Source organism: Miscanthus floridulus, chromosome 3, assembly GCF_019320115.1.
Source record: "Miscanthus floridulus cultivar M001 chromosome 3, ASM1932011v1, whole genome shotgun sequence".
Lineage (NCBI taxonomy): Eukaryota > Viridiplantae > Streptophyta > Magnoliopsida > Poales > Poaceae > Miscanthus > Miscanthus floridulus.
Window position 1 is genome coordinate 66900983 of NC_089582.1, and position 12096 is coordinate 66913078.

Sequence of the window (12096 nt, forward strand, 5' to 3'; positions counted from 1 at the left end):
GACGGTGGCTGGCTTTATAGGACGGCCAAGGGAGCAAGGAGGCGACATGCTGTGGCCTTCTCTGCACCAGCGCAAAGCCAAGAGCGGCCACAGGCGCGTCTGGAACCGAGCAGAAGGACACCGGCGGTGGGGCAGTGGTCGTGGCACTGTTCCACTTATTTACAAAATCGCCATTCGTTTTAAAATCCAAATTACTCCCAAATTTGTATAACAACTCAAAAATCTCCAAAAATAAAAGTTGCTCAAAATTCAAAGTTCTACAACTTTGCTTTTATAACCACCCCCTAATTCGGTCTAAATTTTGAAATGACATTTTGAATTTAAATAGGGGGCATTTAAAGAATTTCGCCTTTTCAAATTACTTCAAATTTTTCATAACAACTTTGAAAACTCCAAAAACAAACTTTGTATAACTTGCTAAGCTCTACACTTTTGCTTTTAGGCTCAACCCCAAAATGTGCTTAGATTTTGAAATGGGTTTTCAGGGTAGGATTTAAATACTGAAAATCAGGGTTTTCTCGAAAATTCAAATCCAACCAAAATTTTGAACTTGATTCAAATAATACAATTCAACACATACCACATAAAGGTAAACTTATTTTAGTGTATGCATATCAAAATTTTCACTAAATGCCAAATGCTTCGCAATGCATATGATGACATGGCAGGTTTTAGTATTTAAACACCCGAGGTGTTACAGTTGCCACCTACATGACAGCGATCTTCCTCTCCAAGGCAGAGAGGGCTACTCGATGGCATCGAGGCAGACCCACAACCAGCCCACCTCACAGGTGGCGTCAGAGTATAGCTGGCGAGACTCACCCGCTGCTAGGATGAGCTCACGGAACTCCCGCCAGTCATCTGAAGAAGAACCCGAAGAAGTGGACGAGCTTGACCCCACCACTGGTGGGGTCATGGCACGAGCAGCACTGGTGGCCCTCCGATCGCTGACATGGCATGGGAGATGGCCCTGGAAGCGCTAATGATCAGCATAGGTTAATCTCGATCTAAAAAATAATTAAGCCACTCACCCTTGACCATGTAGGTAAGCACAAAGATGTGATGGTGGCTCGCTGGCCTCTAGCGACTCCTCCCATGGGCGCTTACCATGATCCATCGACTCAACCGTGAGAGGAGGCTACAAGTGCACAAGAACAAGGGGAGGAAAGTGGTAGAGCAAGCGACCAAGAGCAAACGCTTTCCCCACTGTACCACTCCTATGAATTTATAGCCATCAGGAATAACTACGGCGAATGCCTCAGGCGCACATGTGCTCACTATCATTTATTAACCGCTATGGAAATCTTGTAGTACAGGGGGACTGGTCAGATGGAAGGCTGAGCGATGGTTGCCCATGCAGCGGCAGAAAACAAAGTAAGCCTCGTGCATCCCTACTTTCCATATTATTTCAATTTATGCGCCTGCATTCCGCGGTGCACTGACCACTCACGGGTGGGCGCCATTAAGGCATGACAGTGACTAGGGAGGCCAACCGCCCCCCGAATCCATGCGCTAGGCAACCCACCATGTTCATGACCTCGTGTTGCACTGAGGAAACCTTACTTTGGGCCAGCTCTAAGATGGGATCGAGGCCACAAAGGGGTAGGGCAAGGATGACATGGGACCCTAGTGGCTCTTATCAGTGGTGCAGAACCTCTTGACCATCTCCCCCTATGTTCGAGTCAGTTGGCTTCGAAGTCGCCCGGGTTGAGCCCCTCTAGGGGGAGGCATCTTGACCTCTAGCCACTGCAGAGGTGGTTGGGGACTGATGGGTTTGACGATTGACGATTTATGGGATGTCTAGTCGATGAGGCATAGCCAAACTTTATGTCAATTATTAGAGGATATCGGGTTCCACTCGAATTACCCATTAACCTCGATGAGACACACTGCTCCAACCAATGAGGTTATGGTGGATAGTCTCAACCCACGTGGGGCGAAACCAAACCTGCCTGTAACAAGGCATCATGACCTCTTGGGGTCAACAAGGACACTAGGGAAGAATGGAGATAGGCCCCCATGACCCTAATAGAGGTCAAGGCCAAGCCTCGACTAGCTCCTCCTAGTGTCCTAGGTCCTCATTGTAAGGCCACTCCAAAGTCTCACAAACCGATAGAGGTCAACTGACCCCTCGGGAGAGATTGACTAGGCAGGACGGCTGGGGTTACGCAATGGTATCTTCCTCATGAAGCAATGCACAACCCAAATAGAACACGAACACTGGCTTGGTCAGCGCATAACTTAAAAAGGTCCTAGACACACAAGCCAGAGCATGGTCATGAAAAAGCTCATGACCAAGCAAAGGGAGATCATGGAAGTGATCCCTTGCACAAACTAAGGCAAGTCGACCCTTTTGATCCAGTGACCCTAGACCAATGGCATGACCCTGACCCTATGGCATGTGGGCTCACCACGACCACAAGGGCAGCCCAAACATTCAGAGAAGAAATTCCTTCTCATTTTATAATCCAAAAATACAAGAGCGGTCATGCTGCTTACAAGGTGCAAAGGCCTAGTGTCACCTCAATGGTGATACCCTCGAAAATCCAAAGGGCAATGCTATGAAAGAAAAGAAAGCAAGGGCAGCAAATGCCTCTCCATCCTCTTTGTAGCATCTCGACCCTTGGGCCAAAACGTAGGGAAAGAGAGATAGAGGTTAGTGTCTCCAGCAACCAAAGTGCAGCCATGTCACCATCATGTCCTATATGATGGATGGTGACATAGGGCGAAGCGGCTTCTACCCTTTCCCATTCCCACATGGCTTCCAACAATCACCTGAGCAACCTCTCAATGAGGCCTCGACGTATTGCCACATAGCCTGAGAGGACCAGAAGGGGGCCAAAGACGCCCCCGTTCATCGACCACTTTAGGCACCCAAACTACCAAGGTTCGGGGTGAGACGTGTGGAGACGAGATCAAGGCCTGAGGCCATGTATGACTGAACTCAGCGACTACACACTCTCGCCTCCCCCTGCTAAATATCTCCTTCTAGCACCAGCTACTAGATAGGGCGACGATGGCCATTGATCGACACGACTAACCTTTAGCGGGTCGCATTCTCAGACTACCAAGGAACACTCCTCTTTCAAACTTAACTTCTCTAAAGGTCTAAGAACAGTTCAAAGGCATTGTTATGAGTAGTTCAAATGGCAGGAAGGCCCATATTTATAGGCCCAAGCACGGACTATGCAACCTAAGACCCCCACAACACGTGGCAAACAACGGGAGGTCACAGTAGATGTTAGGAGCCCGCGTGAGGTAAGGGAAATCAAGATCCTCTAAAACATGGGGCTGGTACAATGTCGATAAGACCACTCAGCTCTGTTAGGATCTCGTACCCTGGCACGTAGCATCCTGACATGGTGTTGGCGTTTCTTAACGTCATCACTAGGATTGGAAGTCCTAGTAATGCTGCTAAGAAATACCTTGATGATATTTCTGAACACATGCGGAAATATTCTGCAAGCGCACAGATATATCGTTGTAGCATTTCACTCGGAAGTATTTGGGTATCATTCATTTATATTTTCCCAAAGGAAGGCATGGTATAAAAGTCTCTAGTAGGGACATGGTCAAAATAACATGATTGTATAATAGACCAAAGTTTATAGCAGGGTAAGCCAGGATAAATATGGGATAGTGTGACACACACACTCAAGTCAATCTCAAGGATAAAGATAAAAGAAAGAATAAAGAATAAAAGAATAAAACATAAATAGGAGTAGGAATCCTAGTGTACACAAGGGTAGTGTTGATGAAGATAGAGATGGATTCCTATGGTTTTAGGGTCTCAGGATAGATAAACTTTACTTCTACTTGCTTACTTCGGGCATCAGATAACACTTGGTCTATCAAGCGTTGTTGGCCCATAGCTCTACGCTGTATCCGAATGTGGGGGATTATGAAGGATGGACATGGCTATCACCACCTGCCGCCTACCCCTCAATTAGAGGATACGAGGCAAACGAAGGTAGCCTCTAGCCAAGACACCGTGTCTATACTATCAACTACTACTCTAGCATTTCGGTAGGGTTATCCATCTTTATTAGGGCCCTCTACTAGAGTATCTGCTATAAGAATGGATGACAAACCCACAAGCAAATAAGAGTAAAGATTAACTAACTGAAGGACTTTACACCAAAAGAACCATGAACACTTACTTAGCGAATGAATCCACAAAATAAGTGTTCGTTGAGTGCAAGCAGGGGAAGGCTACTGGCTAGTCCGGTTCTTCCCCAACTCTCCCTCACATCTCTCTCTACTCAACTCTAACTAGCTAACTAGGGCATGAGCCCTGGGAGTGATGCTCTTATCCCAAAGGATAATGTAGCTCTTCTCCTTGTGTGTTGTATGAATGATAGAGCATAGAAGATCATATGGTAAACTAGTAACATAAGAACCTAGCCCTAAATCACAATCATAGAAACATTGATAGAATAAGAACAAGATGAAGAACATGACATGAATCAAAATGAAGAACATTGTATTGATCATACCAAATATCTTCAAGATGTTCTTGATCTCCAATTACAAGCTTTGTCAAGCTCCTAATACTAAAAATAGTAGAAAAGAATATAAGTGGAGAGGGAGAATGGCTCTTGTGTGGTGTGTGTTTATGTGAGAGCTCCTCACCTCTATTTATAGCAAAGCTATGGTCAGTTTTGCTACATGTGCCCATGCAACCGTCATAGGGGAGACCACCAGGAAGCACCACGTGGAAGGGGAGGCAAGGCAGTGTAGCTTGGGGTGTGGCCACACTAGGGGTGGATCCTCTTGCCACCGTCTTCATTCAGTTGGTTCCTTAGCTAGTCTGGGCCACTGCTACGTCGGTGGTTGGCCTGGATTTGCGAGGTACATGGGCCTTCTCTTCATTCTTTTGCATGGATTCTGTTTTTAACACTTTCCAGGTTGTGTATTTTGACTCCATTTCCATGTGTTTCATGTATATGCCCTGTAAAACAATGATTCTCCAATACATGTAGAAATAGGTCAATATAAATAACATATGTGAGTAATCATGCTAGTTTATCCTTTATTTGTGTCTTAATTGGTGGTCGAATATGGTTGTTAAGGACCGCCAACAAGATCCCCCAAGCTTACCCCTTGCTTGTTCCAAGCAAGAGCTAAGACATTGGTTGTTGATCAGGAGTTGCTACTATGCCGATTACATTTCAAAAGTGCCATGCCTATAACAAAGTTTTCTTCCTTGATTTGAATAAATTGGCATTTTATCCACCCTTTATTATCTTGTTACCTGCAGGGCTTTTTAGCCTTCTCCAAGTCTTAGGCGGTTGCAAGATAGAATGGATCACAGAAATGCTTATCATTTGTTCTTTGATCGACTTTCTTTCTAGAGGTTTTGAAAGTTTTGCAAAGAATAAAGTTAAGTTCCTCAAATGATTCACTCAGTCCCTCAGAAGTGTATGATCCTCACCAAAGGCTTTTTATGTTTGCCTTTCTTTTCATCCTTCCAACTAAATGACTTATGTGGATCTTTGGGTAGGGAAAAAAAGAAGGCATACTTGCATCACATAATATTGCTAAGTCAAAAAACTGGACCTCGAGGAGATGCAAGTCATACACTTTGATCAAGATGTGCGAGTGTGTGGAATTTTTATAATCTTCCTAATGCTAAAATATTTTTTTGTACTCCTTTGATCATGACTCTCTTTTTTGGATGGATGCATTTTATTTAAAAGTATGGGCTATCTTATTTCTTTCTTTCTTTTTCTTTTCTTTTCTTCATGCTCTTTGGCATGCATTTTTTTCTCTCACGCCTTTTGGCATGGATAAATTTTTTTCTTCCTCTTTTTTTAGCATAGCCCATACTTCCTTTTGGCATGTGAAAAACTTTAGAGAGAGACTCATGATAAATGAATGGAGTAATTATTTGGTGGGTAGAAAAACATGTTTTTGCATAACTCTCAGTGTAAGAGTCAATAGTTTTATTTGTGGGTGTACGTGTGTCTTGATCATGGGTGTATGACGAGAATCTCAACAAGGGTCACAACAATTTGACAAAGCTCAACATGATAACAAGCAGCATATGACTAAGGTTTTGTATTTGTAGAACATGTCATATGGCTTTGGTAGGAAATATAAATCACTGAGAAACTTTTAATTTTTAGCATTTTGAAAATAAAACTCCAGATATCAAGTCTTTCTTAGAACAAAGTCATAGCAAATTTCTGTTGCACCATATCTTATCCTGCAACAACTTAGACTAGATTAAGCATTTGCAACCCACAAGTTTCAAGTTTTAGGATGAGACATTTTTAGCCAAAAAGCTCAAATCATAGGGAAAGCTAAGTTATAAACTAGGCACAGTCAAAATATAAGAGAGCAACTATTCATCATTTCAACAAGGATGAACTAAACATTTTTACTACACATATGTGGAGTGGAATAAATATTATTGTTATTATTTATTTATTATTATTATTTATTGTATTTATTTTTTATTTTAATCAAGATTCACCAAACAAATTTTTCATCTTTGTTGTCATCTCAAAGACTTACCCTCATGAAGTTGATAAATTCCTGCAAGGGTTAGTCCATATGATAAACCAAAATTTACACTAGCAATTTTGATTCAATGATCAAACTAGACACCATGTCTCATTTGATCAAGCTAGGCTAATTAACCTAAGCACCATGCTTAAATTAAAAGACCTATAGAAGCATGATCATTACATCCAAACTTTAAACTAAGTACCATGCTTAATTTTAAAGAGGTATAACCAACACTCCCAAACCAAAACATGTCAGCATAGAGAGAGGAAGCATTAAAGGATAAACAAGAATCATCCAACGGAGGTGAAAATATTGAATAGTGAACAAGAGAACCATAGGTGTTTTTTCATTATTATTATTTTTATTTCTCTCTTTTTTATGCAAGGTAAAGGAAAATGGTGAGAGTGCAAAATACATGTTACCTTGTGTGGGTCCTCCCTTAAGCTAGCTCAAAGCCCATGGTTTGGGGTTGTACCCATGTGCTTTTTGGCTTTCTCTGCATGGTTAGGATACGGTAGATCACGAGTGGACTTACCATCCCTCGTGATTATCGCATTGACATTTTCAAATGAAATTTTGGATTGCCTCGAGATATTTTCAAAATCATAAGCAAAAATTGTAGTGGCAAATTGAGCTAGTTGGGTTTCAAACATTTTATTAAGGTTTAATTGATTTTTGAAGGAAAAGGTTAAGCCTTCTAAATTTGAATGACTATTTTCCAAAATTTTATTATTAGAGGCAAGATTCATAATTAAATTTTCATTTATTTTAGCTTGTCCCTAACATAAGTTCCTTCAAGGAAGGTTGATTTGCAAAATTTGAATGAGCATAGTTGCCTTACTGATTCTATGGGCATGACTGATTCCACCCTGGATCTCCTTGTGGACAGAACCCATTGTAGTTGTTGTACCATGCATCTACCTTGGTTTTGGGGCAGTCATTCCCCAAATGTTCGAAGTCTCCGCACATCTCACATGGTGTATGTGAGTAGAGTGTTTGGATGGTACCATAAGTTGCTTCTTTTATGGCACTTGTGCTTGTCCAAGCGTTTTATTAAGAGATCCAACTTTACGGCCTAGCATATCCGTTTCCTCCACGATATGCATGCCGTCTTTTTGGGTTTGGAGTTTATCTTGACTCCAACCTTGGTTGGAGACCATCTTCTCAATGAGGGTCGTAGCTCCGCTGACTATGAGTGAGAAGAAGGCCTCCTCTGACAGCAGCATCTATGTGGGCTATGGATGTGGAAGTTAGCCCATTGTAGAAGTTCTAAGGGATCAACTAGTCTTCCATCCAGTGGTGTGGGCAGGCAAGGATGTGTTCTTACAACCTCTCCCATGCTTCCAGGATGGATTCTGATGCTGTCTGCTGGAAGTTGGAAATTCTTCCATGAAAGGTATTGGTTTTGTCCATCGGGAAGAACTTTGCGAGGAATGTCGTGGAACATTTATTCCATGTGTTGATAGCTTTCTAGTCCTTGTAGAACCACTATTTCAGCCTCCCTCAGAGGGAGAATAGGAACAAGTGTGTTCTAATTACCTCTGATGCAGCACCCTCCATGATGACGGTGTCGCACATCTCCAGGAAGTGTTGGTGATGTGCGTTAGCGTCCTCGCTAGGTAGTCCATAGAATGGATTTGCCTGCACCATCATTATTAGGCCTGTCTTCAACTCAAAGTTATCCTGCAGCGTCTTGTTGGCCATGGTGTTAGGTACAAATGGTACTGGGTGACGGGTTCAGTTACCAGTGGAGTAGTGGAAGGAGGATCGACATGAGGTCGGGCCTTCATTAGGAAGGACTCTGGATTCTTGGTGAAGGTCATCGGCAAGTCAAAACTATCTTACACTATCCTATTTTCATCCACAATAGGAGAAAACAAGCAAAGTTATCCTGTTATGATCAATGGCTACTACACATGCATATTATCATGAACATGTCCTAAAAGATTCTTTTAACCTAGTGCCTTCCCTAGCAACAGCAGCCAAAAATTCTTGTTAGCGTTTCTTAACATCATCACCAGGATTATAAGTCCTAGCGATTCCGCCAAGAAATACCTTGACGATATTTTTGAACACATGCAGAAATATTCCTGCAAGCGCATGGATATATCATTGTAGCATTTCACCCGGAAATATTTGGGTATCATTCATTTATATTTTCCCAAAGGAAGACATGGTATAAAAGTCTCTAGTAGGGACATGGTCAAAACAACATGATTGTATAATAGACCAAAGTTCATAACAGGGGTAAGCTAGGATAAATATGGGATAGTGTGACACATGCACTCAAGCCAATCTGAAGGATAAAGATAAAATAAAGAATAAAGAATAAAAGAACAAAACCTAAATAGGAGCAGGCATCCTAGTGTACACAAGGGTAGCGATGATGAGGATAGAGATGGATTCCTATGGTTTTAGGGTCTAAGGATAGATAAACTTTATTTCTACTTGCTTACTTTGGGCATCGGATAACACTTGGTCCGCCAAGCATTGTCGGCCTATGGCTCTATGCCGTATCCAAATGTGGGGGATTATGAAGGATGGACAGGGCTGCCACCACCTGCCGCCCACCCCTCAACCAGAGGATACGAGGGAAATGAAGGTAGCCTCTAGCCTAGACACCATGTTTACGCTATCGAGTACTACTCTAGCATTCCGGTAGGGTTATCCATCTTTATTAGGGCCCTCTACTAGAGTATCTGCTACAAGAATGGATGATGAACCCACAAGCAAATAAGAGTAAAGATTAACTAACTGAAGGACTTTACACCAAAAGAACCACAAACACTTACTTAGCGAATGAATCCACAAAATAAGTGTTCATTGAGGTGAAAGCGGAGGAAGGCTACCGCCTAGTCTGGTTCTTACCCAACTCTCCCTCACATCTCTCTCTACTCAACTCTAACTAGCTAACTAGGGCATGAGTCCTAGGAGTGATGCTCTTATCCTAAAGGATAATGTAGCTCTTCTCCTTGTGTGTTGTATGAATGATAGAGCATAGAAGATCATATGCTAAACTAGTAACATAAGAACCTAGCCCTAAATCATGATCATAGCAACAATGATAGAATAAGAACAAGAACAAGATGAAGAACATGACATGAATTAGAATGAAGAACATTGTATTGATCATACCAAATATCTTCAAGATGTTCTTGATCTCCAATTACAAGCTTTGCCAAGCTCCTAATAATAAAAATAGTAGAAAAGAATACAAGTGGAGATGGAGAATGGCTCTTGTGTGGTGTGTGTTTATGTGAGAGCTCCTCCCCTCTATTTATAGCAAAGCTATGGTCGGTTTCTCTACATGTGCCCATGCAACCGTCAGTAGGGGAGATCACCTAGGAAGCGCCATGCAGAAGGGGAGGCAAGGCGATGTAGCTTGGGGTGCAGCCACACCCGCACCAGGGGTGGCTCCTCTTGCCACCATCTTTGTTCAGTTAGTTCCTTAGTTGGTCTAGGGCCACAACTATGTCGGTGGTTGGCCTAGAGTTACAAGGTACATGGGCCTTCTCTTCATTCTTTTGCACGGATTCTGCTTTTATGCTTTCCAGGTTGAGCATTTTGACTCCATTTCCATGTGTTTCATGTCTATGCCTTGCAAAACAATGATCTCCGATACATGTGGAAATAGGTCAATACAAATAACATATGTGAGTAATCATGCTAGTTTATCCTTTATTTGTGTCTTAATTGGCGGTCGAATATGGTCGTTAAGGACCGCCAACACACGGCCAGGCTTAGCAGAGCAGTCGCATACTGGACCATCAAGGTAGCTTGATCGGACGGGACATAATAGCTACCTACTGCATTGAACGACTCTAGCCCACAAGGGGTCGAGCCCTGAGCTTAGACCAGCCATGACCTCAAGCTCATGCTAGACACATGTAGACATCATCATCTCCACGATCACTTCATGATTGCAAAGATGCTTGAAGGCTACTGTCAGGGGTTATGATACCCCGGGTATCTCAAGACACCGATTAGTTAGCCGCTCGGGTGACCCACAATGGCCAAGCAAGCACAAGCTCAGCAATAAGCCCTATCTAAGCTGCATAGAGGTCAGCCACGAGCTCTCCCTTCTCCTTTCACTACTCGCAACACAACGCCACATGACCTCTCCTCTATCTTGACCCTAGAAGGAATAGGGAAAGGTCGAGCTCCATCAAGTATGCCTGCTCTGATAAGGGTAGGCATGCCCCACTCACTCCATTAGGACTAAGGGGACAGCTATCCCCTCAGACCAGACAGACACCATCCCTATGCCACTGTGGAGCAGGACAAAGACAGCACCGCCTAGGCAGGTGGAGACCAATATGGTGACCTTGTGGCTCAGGATTGTGGCCACTGGCCTCACGACCAGTAGGACAGCCGACGTTGTGGGAGCGACTACCTACTCCCATACTGACGCCACTAGAAGGACATGAGACAATGACAAAGGCCATGACAAGCTCATATCGCACGGGACAGCTGGCGAACCACTACTATGCCAACAACGCCATCACGACCAGCATTACAGCATCACGCCACACCATGCTATAGCGTTGGCACAAGACCATGATGATAACCATGCTCAGACATGCACTAACTGCCAAGATAAGATGGCTTTCCTTGCAAGACAAGTTAGCTAGTTTCCCCTCCCTTAGGCTCACGACCACTCATTAGGAGAACCTATCTCTTTGTATGTAACTTGGCCCTAGACTCTATATAAGGGCAGCCAGGACTCCTTTCTAGAGGGACGAAACTATCGAGACTTCATTCGGGCAGTCCCTCTCCACTCTCCTACATCTTTCTCCCTTCTATCATATCCCATTGTAAGAACTTTAGAGCATTCAACCGAGGAACACGCACTTGAATTATCTCTGAGACTAGACGTAGGGCGACACACATTATGAATTCACTCAGTCGAGTGATAAAACACCGATAACAGTCAAACAAGGGATATAATGCATGCACACACTATTTTGATGACATCAAAAATATATATTTGAAATAATGTTGGAAGGTTGTGTGCATTGGAACATCGTCGATTTCTTCCATTGTGTCGGTGTTTTTTTATAAGCAGATATTTGGTTCTTGGAGGAACTCACTTGGTGCAAAGAGCAATCACAATCAAGACACTAAGATTTATACTGGTTTGGGCCCCTGAGAAGCAAGTAAAAGCCATATGTCCAGTTGCTACTTGTTTGTATTACGATCTCATCGAATAGCGCGATGGTGATTACAAGATGGCTATGCCTACAAGAGTTTCGATGATTACAACATGGGGTACACCTAGCTATTTATATCCAAGGCTGATTTTCGTTACAAACTATGTAGTTAGGCCATAGTTGGGTCTTGTGTGATCTTGAGATATCCTACCCTGATTGATTGAGTCATGAGCCTTTAGGTCTTCTTCAGTATGGATTCGGTAGCCAACATATCTGGTAGTTAGGATTTTAGAGAGTATGGCATCATCAATATCTGCCAATCAGGACTTAGCAACTTTCCCATACTCAGGCCTACCATAGGCGTTTAGAATCAGAGTTTATTGAGAGCCCGAATTTACACCCATGATCGAGAAGTTGGTCAGGTAGAAGTTGG

General features: G+C 43.1%; 1 non-coding gene across 1 annotated transcript; it reads left to right on the forward strand.

The window, feature by feature from the left end:
- The first annotated feature begins 7803 nt into the window (after positions 1-7803).
- Positions 7804-7910, forward strand: LOC136547711 (small nucleolar RNA R71). Its single transcript, XR_010781674.1, has one exon. It is a non-coding gene; the product is annotated as a small nucleolar RNA R71 (small nucleolar RNA).
- The last annotated feature ends 4186 nt before the right edge of the window (positions 7911-12096 follow it).